At 45.3% G+C, this 26,988-nt stretch overlaps 1 long non-coding RNA gene across 1 annotated transcript in view; it reads right to left on the reverse strand.

The window, feature by feature from the left end:
* Positions 1-7,356: 7,356 nt before the first annotated feature.
* Positions 7,357-26,988, reverse strand: part of LOC118077673 (uncharacterized) — a 30,207-nt gene continuing 10,575 nt past the window's right edge. Inside the window, exon 2 of the long non-coding RNA XR_004691667.2 lies at positions 7,357-8,405. This is a non-coding gene — a long non-coding RNA (uncharacterized LOC118077673). The remainder of the gene's footprint in view (positions 8,406-26,988) is intronic.

Raw genomic sequence — 26,988 nt, forward strand, 5'->3', positions numbered from 1 at the left:
GGCATGGTCAATATTCTCACTATGATAAGTTTATGCACCCTGATGTTACCTTCACTGGGTGCAACTTTACGAGAGCCCCGTTTTTCCATTTCCCCAAATAGTTCAATTATCTGTTGCCTTAAATGGTCTATAAATGTTGATTACTTACCTCATTTTCTAGTTATTTCTACTAAACGTCAAGCTCCATAGCTAGGCTTCTTATAGTTGAACTTGTTTATTAGTGTTCCTTACCTAGGAGTAGCAGTCACCCAGTGGCATCGCAACAGGGGGTGGGGGTGGGGCGGTGCGCTCCCGGTGGCACGTCTCCGGTGGTGACAAGGTGGTGCCCCACCATGGTGACGTGAGCAGCCATCGCGCCACCGCAGCCGCATGTGGGGGATCCTCCCAGCTGTCCTCCCTCCCCAGCTCGCCATGAGCGGTTCCTGCTTTGCTGCTTTACAGCGAGCCAGGGAGGGGCAGACAGGAGCCATGGTTCCCCCTCCCTCCCCCCCCCGTTTGCTGTAAAGCGGCAAAGTGGGAACCGCTTACAGTGAGCCGGGGCCCCTCTCCCAGCCTCCCTGCCACCCTGGCTCACTGTAAGCGGTTTGCACGCGGGGGGCCACCTGAATTATAAAATTCGGTATTTGAATGATTGGTATTAATTGTATTATAATTTGGTATTGTTATAATGAGGCTATTATTGAAAATTAATAAAAAATATTATTAAAAAAGAAATACATATCTCCTCCAGGCTTTCCTTCCAATGCAGCACAATGGCAGTGGAAGGGAAGGGGGGGGCCCTCCCTCCTCTTCTTGCTTTCTAAGCCAGAAGAGAATCTAGGGGCTTGTAAAGCTCACCTCTTCTTTGAGATGGGCTTTGACAAGCCTCTGAAGTGCTGAGCATGAGTTTGGAGTGCTACACTAGCACCCCAGATTACAAACAAATAAATTGAATGCTTGACAGAAGAGAAGGAATGTTAGACCTCAAACTGACTTGGCCAACTACTACAATATATACTGATTCCAAGGAATATAGCCTAATTCCTGCAAGCTGCGCTGAAGTTGACCATGTATTTTGTGCAGGTCATCTTTTTCCGTTCAGCCTCGGTGTCACACTGCCATCTGCCTTGAGTCAGGGAAATGCACAAAGGGAATAAAGTGTTATTATAGACCTGGCACACTGCCCAGTGCATTAGGTCAGCTTGAAATGTTGCACTTTTAGATGCTTACAAATTCTAGAGGAATGATCCTTTGGAAACATCTGTTGTGCACAAGACCTACAAAAGTGAAGAGGAGTTATACAAGAGCACAGCTGCGCTCTTGAACTCTCATTCATTTGGATGATGCTTGTAATAAGGCAATGTTCCTTGCATTTTGCACCAGATGTCTTTTGTTAAAAGTCTTTTTCAGTAGCCACCCAAACAGATTTGTTATGATGAGCATTCTAGGATGAAACTTTATATTTGCCCATTTTTAGGGAGACGGTTATAATCTGTAGGTTGCTTAGAGTATCTCCTGTTATATCAATAAAGTTTAATAAGATATGGATGACAGTGAATGCAAGATTTTGGATTACAGTAAACTGTTTTACTCTACAGTTCCCCAAACGTTGGATTCAAGCAATCTGCGTGAAAGAATGCAGCTTTCCCCTAAAATCTGGCAACCACACTTTTAAAAAAAGTTCAAAAAACTTGCTATGGCCAAACTGTTGCCCTCAAAGGTTCTAATTCAAAGGCTGTTCATACTGAAAATCAAATGTTTCCAGATGAGTTTGTACAAAGTCAAAACCACCATGTGGCTTGTAAATATAGTCTAATATTTTGTCCAGTGTAATGTTTAGACAGGAGAAGAAAACAGTCACTGCTGCTTTTTATTATTTAAGTTTCTTGAAAACCTTTGCTCTGGAGGACAGACTCCCTTCTGTGGCAATGCATCAAAAACAGAGGAAGAGGAATACGTGTGATTTGTTCATGTTAGACAGATCTCAGGAGGTGCTGGAAACTCAAAAGGCCCATTCATGCAGCCTTTGTGTTGAGCCTGGGGGTGGGGCATACACCCCACATGTTGTCCAGTTGCTAGCTAAACAGGCTAACGAGAAATCTGCACAGTGTTTTTTCACACCTCCGGTATAATTGTGGGTCTTGCTGGATAATATTGCCACACTGTTATTTGCCACTAAAGCATTCAGACATCTGTTTACAGATGATTTGTGCAAGAATTATATTAACTTCACATCAACTTGAGACCCATAATAAATTATTTAGCTAGTTTCAAAATTGATGTATGAAACCAAGCCCTTTTCACATATCTGATTATTCTTCACCAATAACACTTTCCAAAGGATATTTTCTGGTACATAAAGAAGTTCAATTTCAGTGTAGCAAAGAAGGCCATTAAAACAGCCCAGATGTTAGCCACACTTGTTCTAAATCTACAAATACAAATCAGATCTCACAAAAGTCATACTGGGGCTGGAGAAAAACTGAAGTAACCTCTGAAATTACTTCTAACTTCATGCAGCTCCGCCTGATATCTGAGTCAAGAGAATTTCATTAATACATCACCCTGTAGATTCTGAGATTCAGGATGGTCAACACAACACAATGTCAGACAATGGGGTTGAGCACAGAAAGCTGCCTATTTATTACTAACATTTCAAAATATGTCACACTTATTTTGTGAAATTCCATCCTTCTTCCAAGAACAGACATTGTGTACCCCTCCCTCACACAAAAAACCCACCACTTTTATCACCCCAACTAATCGGGGGGCTGAGAGATAGTTACCGGCCCAAGGCTACACACTGAGCTTCATGGCTAAGGAGGGAGTTCAATTTAGGTTCTTCATTTCCTAATCTAACACGCTATCTACTCCACCAAACTGGTTCCACAGCATAGAATAGTGCCATTTCTATGACTCTGCCTTACACAAAGCTGGGCTAATGGTTCATATTGACCAATGCACTCTACAGTGGTACCTCTACTTATAAATAACTCTACTTACGAATTTTTCTACTTACAAATGGAGCTCCATCCGCCATCTTGGATGCGGTTTAGATAGGATTTTTTCTACTTATGATTTTTTAGAAAGGGTTGCTTCGACTTATGATTTTTTTCTCCCAATGCATTCCTATGGGATTCGAGTTACAAATTTTTTCGACTTACAAATGTGTGTTCGGAACACATTAAATTCATAAGTAGAGGTACCACTGTACTCCTCACTGACAGCAGCTTTCTAGGGGCTCTGGCTGTTTCTAGGGTCCCCTCTCTGTTGTCTGAAATCCACTACCATGAGTGGATTTCAAACAACAGAGAGGGGACCCTAGAAACAGCCAGTAGGACCTTCCTGCAATATGCTGTTATGGAGCCAACCAGAAATAAATCACATGGAGTACGTGAAGTTAACTCTTTATTAGAAGCAACAAGGCCTTCTCAGGGCCCAATGAGCACAACTCTTCTCAGCTGATGCAGTTGTGGAGGTTGAAGACCTCCGCCTTCCTACAGCTGCCTAAATCCCCTCCTCCCCTGGGTCCCCTGGGTCCTTTCCAAGCAATCTAAACTAAGCAATGCACCTGTCTTTGTTCCTCCCTCTTCATACCTCTTCTGGTTCTGGGAGAGTGTGGGAAGAGGCTGGTCGCAACAGGATGGGGAGACACAGACACCCTGGCTTCTTTGCCCGCCTGACTCATCTCTACTTCTTGGCCTCTCTCTTCTCCTGATTTAGCTTCAGCTTCTGAAACTACAACTAATCCAGAATGTGGCAGCTAGACTGGTGACTGGGAGACCACATAACACCGGTCTTGAAAGATCTACATTGGCTCCCAGTACGTTTCCGAGCACAATTCAAAGTGTTGGTGTTGACCTTTAAAGCCCTAAATGGCCTTGGTCTAGTATACCTGAAGGAGCGTCTCCACCTCCATCATTCTGCCCAGACACTGAGGTCCAGCACCGAGGGCCTTCTGGCGGTTCCCTTGTTGCGAGAAGCCAAGTTGCAGGGAACTAGGCAGAGGGCCTTCTCGGTGGTGGCGCCTGCCCTGTAGAACGCCCTCCCAACAGATGTCAAAGAGGAAAACAACTACCAGGCTTTTAGAAGACATCTGAAGGCAGCCCTGTTCAGGGAGGCTTTTAATATTTAATAGATTAAAGGTAAAGGGACCCCTGACCATTAGGTCCAGTCGTGACCGATTCTGGGGTTGCGCGCTCATCTCGCATTATTGGCCAAGGGAGCCGGCGTATAGCTTCCAGGTCATGTGGCCAGCATGACAAAGCCGCTTCTGGCAAACCAGAGCAGCACATGGAAACGCCGTTTACCTTCCCGCTGTAGCGGTTCCTATTTATCTACTTGCATTTTGACGTGCTTTCGAACTGCTAGGTTGGCAGGAGCTGGGACCAAGCAACGGGAGCTCACCCCGTCACAGGGATTCGAACCGCCGACCTTCTGATCAGCAAGCCCTAGGCTCAGTGGTTTATTTTTCTGTTGTGTGTTTTATTTTTCTGTTGGAAGCCGCCCAGAGTGGCTGGGGAAACCCAGCCAGATGGGCGGGATATAAATAAATTATTATTATTATTATTATTATTATTATTATTATTATTATTATTATTATATTCTGGACTTCTCTCTGCCACAGACACCCCTTGCTCACTAAGCCCTGTCACCTCTTCAGCTTCTGACACCTCCTTCTCCTTGGCTGTGCCCTCTTCTTCCTCTGACCACTCATCATTGTCTCACCACCAGTCCCCGGGCTCTGAGCATTCTTTCCTTTGGGGTTTTCCAGCTGCTACCTCCCACCATTCCTCCATGTCCAACCAGTCCATGACATAAGCATGCTCATGCCCATGCCCATGTGCTCTCTTTCTTTCTCCCTCCCTCCCTCCCTCCCTCCCTCCCTCTGTGTGTGTCGGGAGGGAGATGACAACAGCTCTTGGTGAGAGAGCAAGAAAGCGTCCGTGAGTCCTTTAATACACTAAATTTTTGAAGTTTGGTGACAGTGCAATAAATCGAACTGTCAGATACAGCAGCTTGTGCCCCATGAAAAAGTTGCTCTAATTGAGAATCTTATCCAAAGATATTTTACCACCACCAGCCTGTCAAAATCCCAGTTTATCGCACAGTAAAAATGCCTGCAGTGTAGTAAGACTGCTACAAACTACTGTGAATTCCAGCTCTACCTTCCTTTTGCAGGTTATTTGAAACATTCTGATTTGAGCGCCTTTGAACACTTCACAATGCCAGCGGTTGCAGATAGAATCAGGCACCTACATGTTGTGAGTGCGCGGCTGCCTTATCTCGCCAGTGTAAACTTCATTCATTATAGTGTGCAAGATATTTTTCTAGTTCATTAAAGTGCTCTGAAAACAAGTACAAACAGGTTTTAAGGCTTGAGCTCCACTTTATTATCCTAGTTCTTATTTAATAGTCAAGGGAGGGGAGAGCTGCTTGTTCCCTCCATTGAAACCTGGTTATGTAGCAGCTGGAAAAAACAAATCAGCCTCAAGGAGACTTTCACATGCACAAGCATGTCCAAATCTGACCAGAAAAAATTCCAGTGTTGATACAATGTTGATTATTTTCAGCACACTGTGCTGGGTTGCTTCTAATGCTCTCAGTCTTCAGACCTTAGAGGTATTTCTGGGGGAAAAAATCACAAGCGTTCTGATTGTTTAGCAGTATCTACGTGAATGTTAATTGCATTGCACAGATAAGTTTCATTTTAAAAGTCAGTTAAAGCACCTAGGATTTTTTTCACATTCCATTGCACAGCCAGTGGCATAGTAATAGGGGGGGGCGGGCAGCAGGCTGGGTGGGGGCAGCAGGCTGGGCGGGGCTGACCACCTCTGACAGCCGCTGCCACCGCTGCCACGCGACGCAGCCATGGAGGAGAAGCCCCAATGCAATCGAGACTGCCTCACTCCGCAGCTTGCATGCGCACGACGGACACCCCACCCCCTGGCGGGGTGCCTTCAGATTTGCCGCCCCGGGCAGCCAGGTTCGCAGCTGTGCACAGCACCAAGGCTTATGTTCAGTTTGGGGCACAGAAACACTGAATAAAAGACTCCTCTTAAGATTGCATAACATACCAAATAGCCTCCACCATTTTTCATGAGAGCAAATACTGTACTTTCACTGCCCATCAGCTTAGGCTGTTTTGAAGCTATGAACAGAGAGCCTGGCCCCCACCATCCAGCCCTGTTGGTGCTGTGATGTCATTCTGCCCAAGGAATTCCAGGTGTGAGCTTGTTTAAATTGTGCTTTTACTAGTTATTGTGAATTTCATTGTTGTAGTGATTTGTTCTGTGCTTTACCTTTTTTATAAAAAAAAAGTGCCCCCCCCCAAATGTGGCTAGCTAGAACATCCAAGAAGGCACTTGTTAAGGTACACTGAGTCTCTATATATAAAATGAATATTATTGAATCAAATTGATGACTGGCTGCTCAGGAAGAGAGTACATAAAAGGCTTAAATATCAAGCACATGGCCACTAGCATTGCCGCCAATACGCTATCTAATGAAAGGAGAATGACCAGGTCCACAATTCTTTCCGTTACCACTTCTGTGTTTTTTAAATTTCATTTGTATCCTGCCCTATCCCCAAGGACTTGAAGGCATCATATATGGATTTCATTCTCAACCACTCTGAGCAAGGAATTTGTTCCACTCATGTCTGGGCAGGAATTTGAAGCCAGAATCCACCAGTAGAAGTCCCTTATGCTAGCCACTACACTACAATGGCAGCATCATCAGACTCTTGAGGTGCCAGCCTTCCCAGCCAGGATGCTTCCAATGCCTGCACACATTTATCACATCCAGGGACAAAAACAAGGACATGCCCACTTTCCTAAGCTTTCATCTATGGTAGACCTCCATACTGATACCTCGCCTTGAGGAAAAAATTAGACTGCATAATTAGCTGATAGACTGCATGAGGCAAGTAAAACAAGGAACTCTGTAACCTCCACTAGGGAACCAGTTCTCAAGATGTATATTGCAGGGGTTCATGGCTCTTATATGCCAGATATAATGTATGTGTTCTCTCATTTTCTCTCCCTCTCCATGGAAGTAGTGGGGGGGGCACTGTCTCCCACAAATCAACTAAATAAATAAAAATAGTTAACTAACTGACCAATTATGTCACAGATAACTCAGTTCTGCCACCCCTAACATAAAGCCTGTCCTCTCAAAAAAAGATTTCTGGCTATGCCCATATCCTTCTCCTTTTTTATTTATTATATTTGTTAGTTTTTTTTCTTTCAAAGTAACCCAAAGCAACTTACATTAAAATCAGTTGTGAACAGTAATAAAAGCCGCAAAACACGGCAGTATATAATAAAAGGCTAAAAACACAGTCAAATGAAAAACCAGGACTACAGGTCCTGTCCCACTAAAAGAGGCAAGAATACTAGCCTTCAATTTAAGGGCCAAAAGTCTGAGTGACATGCTCCACTTCAGTGAGGAAGAGCAGGTTTTCCCAGGGGAAAGGAGTGTGGACGAGCCCTCAGGTCCACAAAAACAGCTTCAACAGGAAGTATGTGGGAGTGGCTATGCCATGGCTCCATAACATATCAAAAGTGGCAATAAAAATAAAAAACTGGTATGAATAGTTTCTGGATATTTGCTGGAAACTACAGACCATGCACCTATTTGTTACTTATGCCATGTTTTTAAACACTGATGAAATAATCTGAAATTTTCAAAGAGTGGGACCTGAAGGTATCATGAATCACCATGAATGTAAAGTTACACCTTACACTGAAGGCTAATGCACACTTCCTTTTGTGCTGTGTCTCTAGGCACAAGTCCAGGCTTTCCAGGTCCATGTCTGAGTGGTGGCTTTTTTTTTGTCACAGCTAATTCCCAAGGAAAATCCACATTCTGTCACTAAATTGGGGCAAACAGCAACCAGGTTTTCCCACAGGTTGCCATTTGCTTTGATTCAGTGGCAAAACGCAGGCGCTCCCAAGGAAAGTGCTGTGATCAAAAAACGAAACAAAAACCACCTTTTGGACAAGGGGTTTTAAAGTGCACATCTGTGCCTAGAACGTGTGGTGCAAAAGGAAGCCTGGATGCGCTCTGAAAAGGGGGGAAATCTTGAAGGCATCCTCTCACTAAGAGACCGATAAAACAGCAGGTGGCATGCAACGCTGTGTTCAGAAAGTGTGCTTGGTTCCAAGACATTTCCTCATAAAAATTCCAAAGTATTTTATTTCCTTTAGGAACAGCAGAGGGAAGGAAAGCAAACTTGGCAGGTACACAGAAGTACGGTACGGTATGTTTGGTAATAGTTAAAAGAAAAGCAACTGAAATAGAAAACATGAGACTCTTTGAGTTACCGTAAGCTGATTCACTGTCATCCAAAGTGTGGTGATATGCCAATTGCTTCCCCGTGTTTTCCTTGTATGTTATCTTCCGATGGAGGAGGAGAAAAGAGCCTGTTGCAAGATTCCAAAAATAGTCAGATCTATGAGACAATTTGCACCAGCTCTCCACATTTTAATCCTTATTATTATTATTATTATTAAAGCCAGCTGTTCTTTCTATAGTCACACCTCATAAAAATGTTTGAGCATGATTCCATTAAAGTGAAGAATTTTTTTCCTCAATCACTTTGATTAAATGGGAAAGACCTGAACACATAAATTAAGATGGACACATTTCCATCACATGACAACAAATTGCTGTTGTTTGCAAATCTCTTCCCTACCATGACTATGTGGCCTCTGATGTGCTATTTTCTTCAGCTTCAGACCTGTCTTCAGTGCAATATTATCACACACAAGCATTCCTTATTTCAGTCCTGTTATGTACTGAGCTGAATCATAGAACAATAGGATCCAGAATCAGCAGTCTGATTGGTCCGCAGGAGCCACCCAATCCAAATTCCAGGTGGAAGTGAATCCGCAACCTGATTGGCCTGCAGGAGCAGCCAATCAGGCGGCTGGCAGAAGTGAATCCGCAACCTGATTGGCCTGCAGGAGCAGCCAATCAGGCTGCTGGCAGAAGTCAATCCACAAACTGATTGGCCCACAGGTGTAGCCCTGAAGTAGCCAATCACGCAAAGCCCATTGTGTAAATAATGTATATAAGCAGATGGTTTTGGGAAAAGGGCATTCTTCTTCTCTTCTCCTTGATGACTATGAGCTGAATAAAGAGCATGAAATTCACTCTCGACTCTGAGTATATTTCAAGTCCAGAGCCACAACAACATTTTCAAAAGCAAAATATAACAGAAATACAGGGAAAGGGTTCCAAGGCAGTCACTATGTTTTATCCAGAGCATGTAGGTTTCTGTTTCTTAATACTTCCAAGAGAAACTTAGCCAAGGTTAGGATAGTATCATTTGACTTATCACCAAGGAGGTACTTAAGGTGGAAGGTTTCAGCTTTGAACAGTTAAATTTACCAATAGGGGTTTAATTAATTTGCTCGCAGTGTGGTAGGATATGCTTCATAGAGTCAACACCCTGAGAGCATAAGCAGATAGATAGGGTATACCAGACTGCTATTTAGCACTTCTGATGGAAATACATTTAGTCTAGCTTTGGTAAATAATTGGTGATAGTTAGGTACAGACAGATTCATGAAATACGATGGTAACTGAAATTCATGTCCATATTGGATTCCAGATGCAAACGTTCACAGGTTACATAGGATCTAGAGCAAAGATCGCTGTGTGAAATATCCCATAACTTCTGCCTCAGGGATTTAAGGGCAATATCATAGCCCAGATGATGTAAAAAGGATGGTGAAAAACCAATCGAGGAGGCTTTTCGGGCCATAGTTTTCAACCATGAGCTGATAGACTCCTCAACGGTTACATATAAAAGTAATCCCTTCCACAGGCCAAATACCGAGATCTTTAGCCAGTATTTCAAGGCATTCACCTATTTCCAACATTAGAATTTTAGGAACACAGTTTGATACCACAGGAACTTAGCTTGGAACCCATGTAACTTAGAAAATAGACCATTGTACCAGATGTTTGAAGCATAAAGGAGTCGGAAAACAGATTTCGCGTTAAAGACCCTTATGGCTGGTGGAACATAGTGACCTCCCTTTGTGAAAAAGAAATGAAGTATAGCAAGTTTGCTCATCTCCGTCTTCTGACATATAGTCTGCCAGTGGCGATTCCAGGTCTTTGTATGGTGAAACAACAGCTCTAGGTACCAGAAGCAATAGTCTGCTCTAGATTATGGCCATCTAGTACCCATTTACAAGGGGAATATATTTTCTAATAGTATCAATATTTACACATTTCTTTCCCACTCTTCCTCCAAGATTGGCGTACAAGTTTTCCCATAACTTTATCCTTACAACAGCTCTGTGAAGCAAATTAGGTCGATAGTAGATGAGTGGCTCAATTAATTAATTAATTAATTAATTAAATTTCTATACTACTCTTCATCCGAGGATCACAGGACAGTTTACAAGTTAAAAACACAAAAATACTTAACATATTAACAAACAAAAAAATCCACCACACACACACAGTTTAAAAGGCCATAGATTGTTTAATCAGCCAAAGGCCTGGGAGAAGAGGAATAATTCTGCCTTGCACCTAAAGATATGTAAGGATGGCACTAGGCAAGCGTTCCTAGGGAGAGCATTCCACAAATGGGGAACCACTGCAGAAAAGGCCCGTTCTAATGTTCCCATCCTCTGGACCTCTCATGGAGTAGGCACATGAAGAAGGGTCTCAGATGATGATCACAGGATCCAGGTAGGTTCATATGGAGAGAGGCGGTCCTTGAGGCATTTAAGGCTATATAGGTCAAAATCAGAACTTTGAATTGGGCTTGTAAACCAATTGCCAGCCAGTGCAGTTGGGCCAGGATCAGTATAATTTGCTCAAGCCATCTTACCCCAGTGAACAACCTGGCCATTGAATTCTGCAGTAGCTGAAGTTTCTGAACTGTCTTCAGAGGCAGCCCCACATATACAGTGGTACCTTGGGTTGAGTACCCAATCTGTTCCGGGGTGCCGTTTGCACCCTGAAAAGTACTTAACCCGAGGGGCACTTTACGCATGCACGAAGCGCGCAGACTGCTTCTGCGCATGTGCGTGTGGCAGAACCCGGAAGTAAACACTTCCGGGTCCGCCGAGTACGCAACCCGAAAGTACGCAACCCGCAGCATACTCAACCCGAGGTATGACTGTAACACATTGCAGTAATCTACCCTAGAGGTTACCAGAGCGTAGATAACATAAATTAGGCCATCGCTGTCCAGATAGTCCCTATCCTGGGCCACCAGCCAAAGCTGATGGAAGGCACTCCAAGCCACCGAGGCCACAGAGCCTCAAGTGACAGCAAAGGATCCAGGAGGCCCCCAAGCTGCATACCTGCTCCTTCAGAGAGAGCGTAACCCCATCAATAGCAGGTAATCTCCCATTCATCCAGTTTAAGGAACCACCTACTAACAGTGCCTCAGCCTCATATGGATTGAGCATCAGTTTGTTGACTCTCATCCATTGCCACACCTACAGAAGTAAAGAAGTAGAGCTGTGTGCCATCAGCATATTGCTGACAACATACTCCAAACCTCTGGATAACCCCACTCAGCAGTTTCATGTGGATGCTAAACAGCATTTTCTCCGAAACCGCTTGACCGATTGTGTTCAAATTTGGACACAACGTTCCAGTCCAATATGCGAGTGTTTGCATAAACTTAGATTACACAGATATGACACCTGTCACAGGTAAAAACATGATTTTGTGCAAAAAATAATAGCGCCCTCCAGTGGAAGTCTAAGGAACAGACTCCATTTGTGTAGTACCACCCCCTACTCCTACTCCTCCTACCTCACCAGGCCGGGCCTTGAAAGCCAGGCCGGGCCCCCGGGTCACCTCCGCCAACTCCGGGGACGACAGGAGAGCCAGGCCGGGGGGCCCTGCCACTACCGCGCCACCACCACCACCGCCACCGGAGTCACGCTGTACCCCGAACCCACCTCCGGTGTCACCTCAAAACCCAGGCCAGACCCTGAGAGCCAACCCAGGCCCTAACCGCCTCTGCTGCCTCCCGCGACGGCGCGAGAGGCGGGCCAGACCCCTCCACTGCCATCCACGCCGTCTCCACAACCACGCCGGGCCTCGAGAGCCAGGCTCCTGCTCACTGGAATCCACCAGGGGAACTGGACAGAACCTCCGCAGATGGTATGTGAGGAGGAGAGAGAGAGGCGTCGGGGTGGGGGTGACGTCACGTGAGGGGATTATGACGTCACCCACCGGGGGAACAGAGGGAGGGGTATTGTTACATCCTACGTCTGTCCAGATAAATGGGGGCCCTGACGGAGCCATGGCAACGCGTGGCTGGGTACAGCTAGTAGGGGATAAAAGCAAACTCTGATAAATCCTACATTTAAGGCTCCACAGGGCTGAAAAGCACTCCCCAAGGGTCACTCTTTGGAAATGATCATCTAAGTAGGACCAGAACCACCACAAAGCAGCGCCACCCACCCTTAACTCATGCAGCTGCTCCCAAGTTTCATGGATTACTGTTTGAACCTAGATCAACCTGATCCTAGCCTAACACACTGACCACAACACTACACTGACTCTCAATATGGAGATAATAAAACTGATTTATTAATTAATTAGCAGGTAGCTGCATGGGCTTGGCCGGGGAGGGGCAAATGAGATGAGCCAGGGTGATTGTTTCCTCAGCACTGAGAGGAGATCACCCTAGAGATAAGGAGGGGAGATAATGAGAAAGAGAAAGCATAGCTGCCAAGTACCCCGTTTCCCCGGGAAACCCCCGTTTTTACTTACCTTTTCCCGGTGGTCCCCCGTATCACTTCGTCTCCCGTTTTTCTCCGTTATTTTCTCCTGCCGGCAGCCATTTATTTTCTTTCCGATTTGCCCTTCTATGGGCACAAAAAATGGCTGCCACCGGCTTCAAAAGTCGCATCTACGCATGTCCAGAAGTGCATAGACACGACTTCCGGTTTCGGCGGCGGCCATTTTTGGTGCCCATAGATGGGTGGTTCGACACTGGAAGTTGCGTTGACGCACTTCCTGACATGCGTACAAGCGATTTTCGAAGCCGGCGGCGGCCATTTTTGGTGCCCATAGAAGGGCAACGCGACACCGGAAGTTACGTCGACGCAACTTCCGGTGTTACACGGCTGCCGGTCCCGGATTCTGAAGTCCGGGACTTGGAAGGTAAGGGAGAAGGTAATGTTTATCACCTCACTCAAGAGCACGTTACAGTAATCTTTAGGGTCAGGGTATATTTAAAACAACAACAACACCAGTTTACATATATATTAGACAAATGCATGGAGGATATGTCCAGATAGTTAGAACTTTCATCCTCAGAGGCATTGTTCCTCTGCCAATGCTGGCGGTGAATAACAGGAGAGGAGCAAGTCTATCTTGTCTCATCAGGGCTGTGTTCTTTCCAGAGACATGTACTTGCTTAGTACATTTATACAGAACTCAAGTTGGTGTGCAGAATGTTCCCAAGAGATTTCCCATCCAGGCACCAGCCAGATCCAGACCTGTTTAGTTTCAGCATGAGTCGGTCAAATTAATTTGCTAAAAAATATTAATCATCACAGAAATACATTTTAACACAAATGATCCCCAGATAATTGTATATCATTTTGTGTGATAAGTCTTTCTCTGACTCGAGCAAACACCAATCTCCAATTGGTGCAAAATTCCAGGGGTTCCAGGTGCTTATCCAAGATTCATTTTCTTCGGAATGAGGGATAATGGAGACATTATCCTGGTTCTGTCTCCCAGCTGCCCAGCCAGCAGTTGGCAGCTTCTAGAGTGTAGATCCACCCCTTGTCTGGCTAGTCCAGCAATTGAGTCCCTGTTGGATCCAGGAATTGGAAGATACTCAGGAATACAGCCTAACCTCCCCCCCCCCCAGAAAAACAACACCACCTCACAACAATCAAAAGGTATCAACCGGTAAGGAAGATAACTTCTCCCTACTGTTAAAAATAAAAAAAAATCCCTGAAGGATCTATTTTTTTAATTTAAAAAATCTGTCTCTAAATTATTATTATCATTATTATTATTATTATCATCATCATCATTATTATTAATACCCTGCCCATCTGGTTGGGTTTCCCTAGCCACTCTGGACGGCTCCCAACATAATATTAATAATGATTAAAAATTAATAATAAAAGCGATAAAAGATTAAACATTAAAAACTTCCCTAAACAGGGCTGCCTTCAGATGTCTTCTAAAAGTCAGGTAAGTTGTTTATTAAGGATTTTGCAAGGGGGCTGTCAGGGCTTGAGTGTGGCTACTCTCGAGTAAAGACTCCAGAGTGCGTCCTGTCTTTAACAGGTTTATTGTGCATAGTATTTACAGTGCAGAGATGCCAAGAAACATGACCTTCTAGTCACTCGCAGAATCCGAGAGTGGACGTTTCCTGTTACGTGACCAGCATAAGAGCTTGGGCAACCTGAAATGCCGCCTCCTCTCCTTACGTTTAGTACCACGCCTTAATTGGGGCAACGGAGGTGGCTGCCCCGTCCCCTCAGCCTGTTGGCCGGGGCGCTGCAAGGGCTCTGTAGCATCGCTGAGCCCTCTCTCCTCCATCCCCCTAACTTCCTCCCCCCCCCCACCTGACTGGCTGCTGCTGCTCTCACTGCTGCCACTGGGTGATGTGCTGGTCAGCAGGAGAGGTGGAGGCTCCCTGTACACAGGTCCCTTGACAGGGGCCTTCAGACCATAGCTCTAGCTGTGTGACTAGACCATATTGGGAACAGAATGCTAAACTTTTAGTCTGCTCCAGAATTTCAGAATTTCTGAAATGGCATACAGGTTTCAAACAGTGGCTTTTACAGGGAAGATCATTTGGTGTATGAAACAGCTTGCACAAGGCCCAAATAGTTCTGGTTCTCATCTCTCCTTGGTGTAACATTTCCTGAATAACCTTGCACAACAAACTAGGAATGAACAGTAAGTACTGTAATTGTATGACCAAAGCATGGTAGTTTGGAAAGGGACAGTAGCCCTCCAACACTTGTTGCAGAGTTTAATGAACAACTGAAGCAGAGTTGTTCCCTGGTGATGCCGAGGACAGGAAGAAATTGCATGGTGTTAGCCGAGCAAAAGCCCTCCCAATGTGTTTGAAGATCATAGGTTATTTAAACCGTGGAGATTAAGAAAGCTAAACAGCCCATCTGCATTATTATGCATGGGAGAAGTGCAATGGGAATCGGGGAATAAATATTAAATATTTTAAATAATAATCGTTCTATATAAAGAGTACAAGAGGATAGGCCCCAGCCCAAAAGTACCTACAACCTGAAACTTGCCTTGGGTTTTGTGATGGATGAGAGAAAAACAGAATATAGGTGAAATAAATAAAATATGCAGGAGTAGCACCATGGGCAAAAGTAATAAACAGAGGCAGGAGGAGTAAAGAGGGAAATGATGTGCTATTATTTCAGAGTACATGTGGTTGGGCTTAGTTATAGGCTTAGCTGCCCCTGCTTTATGTGCAAGCTTATTTAGGATGCATGCAGATAAAATTGAAGGGGGGGTTCACATGACCCCTTCCATATTTTGGAACAAGTGAGGGGTGTGCATGTGCAGCCATATGCGCTTGCTCCATGCTGCATCTCCCACCACCCTCCTACAAAGGCTAGCACTGTCCTCAAAATGGTGTGCACCACAGCCACACATCCCACCACTGGTGTACATGGTAAAAAGGCTTCCTCAGCCATAGCATGGGGGGGGGGAGAGTTGCCCTGGCTGCATTTTGGGGGGCCTTCAAACCAGACATCCGCACAACAAGGGAAGCTGTGCCCAGGCCCAAATTTTGGGGCTGGTGCGGCAGCTGCTGCAGCAGCAGCTCCTCCTCCTCCTCCTCAGATGGCTAAGAGCTGGCATCCCCAAACTCAGCCCTCCAGATGTTTTGGGACTACAATTCCCAGCATCCCTGACCACTGGCCCTGTTAGCTAGGGATGACGGGAGTTGTAGTCCCAAAACATCTGGAGGGCTGAGTTTGGCCATGCCTGGCTAAGAGGGAGGGGAAGGCTGCAGCAGCCAGCTGGCCACAGCTCCACGCCTGGGTCAGGCTTGAAGCGCCAGAGAGGTGGCGGCAGTGCCCCTTTCCAACAATGAGATCCAGCAACAGCGGCCCAGCACTGCGAGCCAGCTGCAGCATGGGAGTACACTACCCCCTGTGTGCGCGCACACCCACACCCCTGCACTCCCACTGCGCAGGCGCATACCCCTGGCATGCCCCGGGCAGTGATCAGGGACGCACCCACCGCTGATTCAGGCAGCCTGAGGAAGAGCTCTACACACACACGAATGGGTGTGATATTGCTCTTATATGCAGATGGAAACCATGACTTGTCCAGAGTTCTATCCACAGACATCCATACATGCAGAGAGCCCTTTCAATTCCCATGGCATCCAAAAGCTCTGGTGGTAGGGAAACATTTTTGCTGTGTGCAGCAGTGGCAGGAGGTGTGTGTCAACAGGGGGCAGTGGCCTGCACAGCTCTGTGCCCCCCCACCTTACTCATCATTTCAACACAAAGAAAAGCGTGTAATAGGTTGTAAAACTCTCAAAGTGTATCCCTCCGGTGAACTCCCCCAAATGTCCCCTTTTAATAGTCCCCTCTTTTATTTCAGACAAGAATGGAGTTTAAAGGGTTTGCCATGCAAAATCTCTGTTGGTGTTTTCTCACCAAAGAATGCTTGCCCCAAATGCAGACCCTCCAAGTATCCCTATTTTCCAGGGACATCCCTGATTTACAGATACCCTCCTGGTTTCTGATTTGATCCCGGAATGTCCTGCTTTTCCTTAGCACGTCCCTATTTTCATTGGATAAATGTTGGAGGGTATGCAATTATCTGACCCCCACGTTGTCTGAAGGCAAGCATGTTTTTATATATGTTGTAAGCCTCCCAGAGTGGCTGGGCAAGCCAGTAAGATGTGTGAGGTGTTGTTGTTGTTGTTGTTTAGTCGTTTAGTCGTGTCCGACTCTTCGTGACCCCATGGACCATAGCACGCCAGGCACTCCTGTCTTGCACTGCCTCCCGCAGTTTGGTCAAACTCATGTTCGTAGCTTCGAGAACACTGTCCAACCATCTTGTCCTCTGACGTCCCCTTCTCCTAGTGCCCTCAATCTTTCCCAACATCAGGGTCTTTTCCAGGGAGTCTTCTCTTCTCATGAGGTGGCCAAAGTATTGGAGCCTCAGCTTCACGATCTGTCCTTCCAGGGAGCACTCAGGGCTGATTTCCTTCAGAATGGATAGGTTTGATCTTCTAGCAGTCCATGGGACTCTCAAGAGTCTCCTCCAGCACCATAATTCAAAAGCATCAATTCTTCGGCGATCAGCCTTCTTTATGGTCCAGCTCTCACTTCCATACATCACTACTGGGAAAACCATAGCTTTAACTATACGGACCTTTGTCGGCAAGGTGATGTCTCTGCTTTTTAAGATGCTGTCTAGGTTTGTCATTGCTTTTCTCCCAAGACGCAGGCGTCTTTTAAATTCGTGACTGCTGTCACCATCTGCAGTGATCAAGGAGCCCAAGAAGGTAAAATCTCTCACTGCCTCCATTTCTTCCCCTTCTATTTGCCAGGAGGTGATGGGACCAGTGGCCATGATCTTGGTTTTTTTTGATGTTGAGCTTCAGACCATATTTTGCGCTCTCCTCTTTCACCTTCATTAAAAGGTTCTTTAATTCCTCCTCACTTTCTGCCATCAAGGTTGTGTCATCTGCATATCTGAGGTTGTTGATATTTCTTCCAGCAATCTTAATTCCGGCTTGGGATTCATCTAGTCCAGCCTTTCGCATGATGAATTCTGCATATAAGTTAAATAAGCAGGGAGACAATATACAACCTTGTCGTACTCCTTTCCCAATTTTGAACCACTCAGTTGTTCCATATCCAGTTCTAACTGTAGCTTCTTGTCCCACATAGAGGTATAAATAGTAAAAATTTTGTTGTTTAGTCGTGTCCGACTCTTCGTGACCCCATGGACCATAGCACGCCAGGCACTCCTGTCTTGCACTGCCTCCCGCAGTTTGATCAAACTCATGTTCGTAGCTTTGAGAACACTGTCCAACCATCTCGTCCTCTGACGTCCCCTTCTCCTAGTGCCCTCAATCTTTCCCAACATCAGGGTCTTTTCCAAGGATTCTCTTCTCATGAGGTGGCCAAAGTATTGGAGCCTCAGCTTCACGATCTGTCCTTCCAGGGAGCACTCAGGGCTGATTTCCTTAAGAATGGATAGGTTTGATCTTCTAGCAGTCCATGGGACTCTCAAGAGTCTCCTCCAGCACCACAATCCAAAAGCATCAATTCTTTGGCGATCAGCCTTCTTTATGGTCCAGCTCTCACTTCCATACATCACTACTGGGAAAACCATAGCTTTAACTCAACGGACCTTTGTAGGCAAGGTGATGTCTCTGCTTTTTATCATTACGGAATGGGATGTTCTTATTATCATCAGAGAAATGTTGGAGGGTATGCAGATATGTGCAATAATGGAAGTGGGACATAGCAAAAGTGTGAATAGCTGTGGACCAGGATGTCTCCATTTATCGTATCAACACTGAGTTTATGGCCCTCAGCCAGACTGCCTCCCGCAGTTTGGTCAAACTTATGTTCGTGTGCAGCAGTGGTTCAGCATTTTCACAGTACAACCTGAAACTGATGAAAAGGAGAAGTAGGGCTGAGTGCCATCAGTTTACTGATGAAATTGCACCACAAATCTTCAAATGATCTCACTCAGTGGCTTCATGCTAATGGTAAACAGCATATGGGACAACATATAGCCCTGTATTTTGCATTGTTTGTTCATTTATTATTTAAACCATCCCCACCTTTCCTCATATAGTTCGTGGAGGTCTTGTTTCTGATCACACATACAGGACCTGCATGCATATCATTTGAGCACACACAGAATATGTGCTACAAAATGTTTAAAGGTTTGGGAGATGTCCTGGTCTACCAGTATGATCCCACTCTCCACCCCCATGTTAGCTTGCCCTGAGTTCATTGTGTGAAAAGTGCAAATGGAAGGAGAAGAAATGAACCAAAATCCATGATGATTAAAGTCAATAGGGATACTTGAAGAATCTATAGGTAAACACACAGAGGTAAAGGTAAAGGGGCCCCTGACCATCAGGTCCAGTCGTGTCCGACTCTGGGGTTGCGGCGCTCATCTCGCTCTATAGGCCGAGGGAGCCGGCGTTTGTCCGCAGACAGCTTCCGGGTCATGTGGCCAGCATGACAAAGCTGCTTCTGGCGAACCAGAGCAGCACACGGAAACGCCGTTTACCTTCCCGCCGGAGCGGTCCCTATTTATCTACATGCACTTTGATGTGCTTTCGAACTGCTAGGTGGGCAGGAGCTGGGACCAAGCAACGGGAGCTCACCCTGTTGCAGGGATTCGAACCGCCGACCTTCTGATCAGCAAGCCCTAGACTCTGTGGGTTAACCCACAGCACCACCTGGGTCCCTAACACAGAGAAGGAATGACAAAATTAAGAGTATGGCCAGACGTCTGTTTAGCAGCCAAAGGAACAAAGTAACACAAGAACCTGAAGAACTTTAAGAGACAACAGATAGATAGATAGATAGATAGATAGATAGATAGATATACATAAATTAAAATCACCAGCTAGCAAACCGGTAGAAGAAAATATGAGAGACACTCTAAATCAAAATGGAATACTACAAGCAAAGCAGGGCTTCAGGGTGGTATTGAAGAGCCAGAGAAAAACATCTGTAAAGAAAATAATCCTGTTCCACAAAATTCAAGAATAAGAGTTTCCAAATTATCACAGGAACAAAACATCAAGAGGATTAAAAACAAAAACAAAAACCTGCACCCCCGCCATAGATGGGAAATACAGCTGATGTAACTGTCAGAGTTCCAGGTCTCAATCCATGGCAATGCTAAACAAAGGAAGAAATGATTAAACCATGAGCAGAAACAGAATTCCAAACGGAAGAATAATTTAGTGGGACACATAAAACAGTGGGGGGGCGAGGTATATCACCAGCAGAAACAAAATCGGAAGCAGAACTCGAATCAGCCACTAGAGCACCCATCAGAGATGAAGGATAAGATGAACCCATTGCACACATCCACCACTGGCCAAGCTAGAAAACAATGTCCCAAACATTGAATAAGCAGCCTCCTGAGTAGCCCTGGGAAGGCTCCTCCCTCTCCGGTGCTGCAGTTTGCAGAGGTTCCATTCTGGGATGCTGCACGTGTCACTGGGACACCCACAAATGGGGATTCCTCTGTTCTGCCCCCACCTCTTCCCCCTTCATTGCCATTTTTTGCACGAGTGTCAGCAGGAGTGTGCATGAGCATGATGATTGTGTGCAAGTGGGGAAACGCCTGCATAGTAGTTGCTACACAGAGAAGCTGCGAGAAGCTGCAAGTGAGCTTTGCTCCACCCATGAAATCCATCCTACAACACCAGAAAGTAGCCACATCTATTAATTATTCTTTCAAATTACTTTTTTTTACATTTATAACACATCTGCTGTAGTCATGCAACCCTCTGAAACGGAGCGAATTTCATGGCTGAGTGGAGATTTGAACCTGGGTCTCCCCAGTTTTAGCTCCCAGCCCAATTTCACAGTCTGCAATTTGCACTGCAAAAAGGGGGTATTTTGCTACAGCCCTATAATGAACCAAACAATGGGCATTTAGCTCCCCTTCAATGGTGCCCCAAAACTGGCCATCTATGGTGGGTCATCTTCCTCTGGGGCTGGCTCTGATGGCTGGGTTTCTCATAAGCATCTCCTTCCAAAGGTGGCATTATTTCTGAAGTGATGTGAAATATCTATGTTCATAGAACCTTAGAACCTTAGAATTGTAGAGTTGGAAGGGACCATGAGGGTCATCTAGTCCAACCCCCCCTGCAATGCAGGAATCTTTTGCCCAATGTGAGGCTCAAATCCACAACCCTGAGATTAAGAGTCTAATACTTTACTGACTGAGCCATGTTAGACCTGTGATGACTCATTCACATATGCAAGTTATCACATGATGATGTTTCACTCCTCTCTCTGACCAGATACATTTATACAGATTCATATACTGCTTGAAAATTGAACTGTGAGCAGGCAGGCTCACATTACAAGCGGATTACTCTAAGCAACACCTCCACATGATTTTTCCAGCTATTGTAATCATGCCATCAAAACACAAAAGCTAGAAAGAGATGCATCAACAGAACATAATTTTAATTGGCCAAACTTCATGGTGGGCCACCTCTAAAGCAACTTGCCTCCATGCAGTTGGAATTCCATGTCTGCTATGCACTATCTATATCGGATAATAAAAAACAAACACCACAGGGTGGGTTTAGGCCTAAGGAATCTCTAAATTTAAATAACTGCTCATGTGACTGTACCACAAGCGTGACTTAGGAGGCTACTGTGCTGACTTTGAGCGGGGAGGGATCAGTTTGATCTTACAGCTGTTTAATTTAAAAAAGAAGATTCCGTTTGAAGTCTGGGTGCCCAAATCATTTTACTTGCTAAGTTCACAGAGGGTTCCAAGAAAAATAAGAGCCCTGCCAAAGTACAAAGACTTGGAGGGAGTCCCTAAGAAACAGTGCAGAAACAGGAGGCCTGGCAAGTGTGGGCTGGTGATCCTGGGAAAGAAAGCCATTCGTTTATCTAAAGGACAGAGACAGCAGCTCGTTTGAGTTTCTTCAGTAATGAGCTTTCAATACCATTTTAAGCTTCAAAGTAAATAAATTTGTTTGCCTTAATACTTTAGTTGAGATTCCTGCATTGCATGGGGTTAAACTAGATGAGCCTCTAGGCCCCTTCCAACTCTACTATTATGTGATTCAAACAGGCACATATGAAAGGGGACTGGTCTAATCTGGAGACAGAGGCAACACTCTGAACAACCGCAGTACTGTACATTCTAAACATCTCCCTTCTTTGAATCCAGGTTCAGTTTGCTTTGTAGCTAGACTGCTTGTAATCTGACTGCTGAAACAGGCCTTACTTTTGTCCCCCTTTGTGCCATCCGCCACTTACATAAATTTGACACATGCAGCCCAATTTAACCCCCTGCTCCCAAATGAGGGGAAAGGCATGTTGGGGATGTCATGGGTGCTAGTCAATAAGAACCCACCATAAATAGAAATAGAAATACTTTATTGACCCAGGTGGCGCTGTGGGTTAAACCACAGAGTCTAGGACTTGCTGATCAGAAGGTCGGCAGTTCAAATCCCTGCAATGGGGTGAGCTCCCGTTGCTCAGTCCCAGCTTCTGCCCACCTAGCAGTTCGAAAGCACGTCAAAGTGCAAGTAGATAAATAGGGACCGCTCTGGCGGGAAGGTAAACGGCGTTTCCGTGTGCTGCTCTGGTTCGCCAGAAGCAGCTCTGTCATGCTGGCCACATGACCCGGAAGCTGTCTGCAGACAAACGCCGGCTCCCTCGGCCGGCTCCCTCGGCCTATAGAGCGAGATGAGTGCCGCAACTCCAGAGTCGGACACGATTGGACGATTGGTCAGGGGCCCCTTTACCTTTACCTTATTGTCACTGTACCACTTGTTTACAGTGAGATTAAACGAGCCCACCCCCCACAATCTCTTAGATGCTCTGTGTGCTGTCGTACGACCACCAACTCCTACCTAACATCAGCTGCAATGTTGCTATCTTCATAAGTGGCATTTCCCCGAGAATATTTAAGCTTGCCAATCCATTTTTTGCAATTATAGCTCCAGAGCATTGAAATGTACTGAAAAGTTCTGTAGAGGTATATGAAAACAACCTCTGCTACATCTAAATGATATATGACTTCACCCTCAGTGTGAGAAATCAAGGCTGCCTACGCAACTAACCCAACATGTAGCATACAAATATAGTTTTTCTCAGTCCAGAAGCATTCATGCTTGTCCTCAACATTCTGCTTTCAATCTAGATTAATTTTAGATCCTTCACAAGTGTGAGTGTAGTTACTTGATACACGTTTGAAAACCCTCCCCTTGATTACATTATCCATGCCTTTTCCTCCATGCCCCTGGTGAACAAAGAAGATAATGGAAACTGTAATCTTGGGCTGGCTCTAGACATGTCAAAGAAGCAATTCAGTTAAACAGGTTGTAAACTCATACCGGGAAATCCGGTAGGGAAAGATGGGACTCCACAGCGCTATATGCTGTTACAGTGTTATACAGTGGAACCTCGGTTTCTGAACACCTCGGTTTATGAATTTTCGGTTTACGAACGCCGCGGACCCATCTGGAACGGATTAATTCACTTTCCATTACTTTCAATGGGAAAGTTTGCTTCAGTTTATGAACGCTTCAGTTTATGAACAGACTTCCAGAACCAATTGTGTTCATAATCCAAGGTACCACTGTATTGCATATACAATGCCTATAAAATGCTATTTCTTTACCAATCTAGCTGAGTCCTTGGCATATATGCCTACCCACAATGTCACTGAGCAGGTAATTCCCCTCTTCCCATTGCTGGGACTGCCTACATCTCTTTTCAAGAGCTCACACTGCAGGATAATACAGAATCAAACTGCAATGAGCTTTACTTTTCAAATTGAAACCAGTTTGTCAAGAAATATTTTTCAGGGGCAAAAAAACAAAAAAGCAATAGGTCTAGATTGAGTGTGGATTAGGATAATCTGGAAAGCAAAGCAGTAGTGCATTCCATGCCAAATCCTGGCCAATGCACTAACATTTGTTGGATTCCGATCAAGGTTCAATTTTACTCAGTAGCAATTTAGCAGAACAATTTAGTAGTAAAGCTTGCACATTCTTACCTAAAGTGTATAAGGAGGGATACAATTACTGTATAGTCCTTTGGGTCCTGCTAGACCTGCATACCCACCACACCTAGCAGTTACAGTATGCATTATGTGTACAGTAGAGCGACCATGGTTACATTATTTTCTTTTTGTGAAAAAACAATTAAACAGTGGATTTGGGTAGTCCAAATGCCTATCAGTTTGGAAGCAAAAATAAGGCAGTACAGTACTTTTTACATGCATAGGGGACTCCTTTGCTATGCAGAAGAATATTCATTTGTAAATTAAGGAGAAATAAACCCTGCAAATAATCCAATAATTGAGTGCCATCCAGTAGCAATGGAATATCAGTTTTAAAAAGTATGAAGGTGGGAGAATAGGAGACACGGTGGAAGGAAATGATCGGGGTTGTGATCCAACAGGTTTCCCTTCCTTGACCTAAAGGATGCTTCAGATCAATAAAGATGCACAAACGTGTTTGGCATCACTGAACACTGAAGAACCTCTGACAAAGCTTCCAAGGACCCAAGAGGAAATTAGTACAAAGTCCTTTCAGCTACATCTTCTTCTGGTTGTGTTAAACTGACCTGGGCTGCACCCTCACACAGGAAGAACAGGAGATCTTTTCATACGAAAACGACACACGTGTTTAAATTTGTAATGGTGACACAGCTGATCCAGGCTGGTCAGTGTGACAAGACAAGCACTGCAGCTGTGCAGGGCAACTCTTAAGGTGATTTTTATGAGCAGATGCAATAGTTTGTAGTCAGCAGGCCTAGTGGTTATCGGCCAGTGACATGGAATCTAGCTGTTTAATATAGTTCATCTCTGTAAATGCCTTTATGTCTGGAAAATTCCACGCACTACAGTCAACTCCTCCACCACCACCTCTCTCCCCCTAAACCCCTCCTCCCATGAAGAGCTCTTTCTGTTCAGGAAGCTGATGCTTGCTGATGGCTCCTGGGAGACTTGGATCTCAAAAATGCTCATCCCTTGGCAAACACAGCTGAGAGTAATTGAAATAAGATGTCCATGATATCTATTGTTTAAGGTTCCCAGTTAGAGACTCATGAAATACTGTGTGCTACACACTTCCTTTACAATGACAATTTTATATACAGAATATATATAGCTGGCCCGGCCACGTGTTGCTGTGGCTCTTCTGTGTGATTCCCCCCACCCTGTGCCGATCCATGATGTATTCTACCCCCCCCCCCAGTTTATTCCTGTGATTCCCCCCACCCTGTCCCAACCCATGCTCTGTCACCCAAACAGCATGGACATTTATTGAAAGTTCTGGACATTTCCCCTTCGAGTAGGTGATATTTTGGGGTTTTCTCTGCATGCTTGCAAAGATACCAAACAAAAAATCTGTCTCTTGTCTCAAAGCATGTGTAATTCTGCAATGTATGTGGACTGCATGATCAAAAGTTTCAGATTTTAATAAGTAGCAATATAAAGGCTGTATGTGCAAGCCAATATAGCAACCAGTTGGTGTGCATGGTTGTTCAAGAAAAAATAAATGAATTTCAAAGCAGGAAACTTGATTATATTACTTATTCAGAATAACGGTAGATCATTTTTTCTTGGGGATATAAATAATCTCAATTTAAATCAATCTGCCCAGAGGCATGATTAAGCTTTATGTAGAATAAAAGATGTACCATCTATGAAGAGTTATGCAACCTTGATTTTCTTCAAAGCTCTCTTTGGCTTTTGCCTCCAGGATGTCTGGGAGAAGTACATTCACACAGAATGAATATTACAACATGGCAGCATGAAATGTATTCAAATGGCATGCTACAAAACTGTGTTTTATTCCCTCTCTTTTTGGAGGTCAGACTCTGAAGTTCAGAAAAGTTTTTATTTTGAAAGGGCAATATTTAAGAGCCAAACTCGACACGGCAATAAACATTTGGCAACTGCAAAAAAAAAAACAGCAGCTACATACTGTATCAGTGTCCCAAACCCTTTCATTTTCTGTCCTTCCAACATTCATTAGAACTTACGGTACTTCATGTCATTTTATCATGATACAAAGTGAGACGCTGTGATAGAGAATGAGATTTATGTATTGAAATCCCACCTACAGCAGAAGGAGAAAAAAATGGAGAGGTATGGAGTAATTTCAGGGTAGGTTTGAACATAAAGGCCAGCAGTTTAGTTAACACATGTTCTTGTGAACATTTCTACTAGATAGGTAAAGGTAAAGGGACCCCTAACCATTAGGTCCAGTCGTAAAGGGACCCCTGACCATTAGGTCCCGTTGTGACCGACTCTGGGGTTGTGGTGCTCATCTCACGTTATTGGCCGAGGGAACCGCCGTACAGCTTCCAGGTCATGCGGCCAGCATGACAAAGCCGCTTTCTGGTGAACCAGAGCAGCACACGGAAACACTGTTTACCTTCCCGCTGTAGTGCTACCTATTTATCTACTTGCACTTTGATGTGCTTTCGAACTGCTAGGTTGGCAGGAGCTGGGACTGAACAATGGGAGCTCACCCCGTCGCGGGGATTCGAACCACCGACCTTCTGATCGGCAAGCCCTAGGCTCTGTGGTTTAACCCACAGCACCTCCCGCGTTGCCACTAGGTAGGATATTCACCAAATCTGCTGTTGTTCCATGGTGAAGCACATTCAGAAGGTCTGAGGCTCAATCCCATCTCATACCCTCAAATGTTGGAGGGTATGGTAGGCCTCTCTGCCAATGCAGAGGGGTGGGCCAGGTGGGGCACTGCCCAAGGGACCAGAAGCCCAGACTTGGGGCACTGCCCAAGGGACCAGGAGCTCATTGCTGGCCCCAGCACAACCCCACCACCCACCCTTTGCAGGTGTGACAGCCTGGGGCACATGCTTTGGGAGGCCCCTCTAGAGGTGATAACAGCCACAGTTGGTTCATGTGTAAGACACTAATGTACATAGGTGCTGAGTGTGCGGGGCTGTGGGTACCCCAACCCCCACAACATTCCCCATGAAGGGGCACGGCACCCACAATTTTTTGTGCCAGGGCCGCACATGCCGCAGGAGAGTGTATGCCCAATGTCAGCACATGCGCCCCCAAGGGCCTGTCGGGCCTTCCTGCAGCTGCAACAGGCCTCATCGGGCCTTCTGTGGGCCTCATCAGCCCCTCTGGAAGCCACAATGGGCACGTTCGGACCTTCCTCAGGCCATGACAGACCTTGTTGGGCCTTCCAGGCTACTCCTGCAGCATGACATCACACATGTGCCACGAGTGAGACCGGGCACTCACAACATGGGGCAGGACCTGGCA

Source organism: Zootoca vivipara, chromosome 12, assembly GCF_963506605.1.
Source record: "Zootoca vivipara chromosome 12, rZooViv1.1, whole genome shotgun sequence".
Taxonomy (NCBI): Eukaryota; Metazoa; Chordata; class Lepidosauria; order Squamata; family Lacertidae; genus Zootoca; species Zootoca vivipara.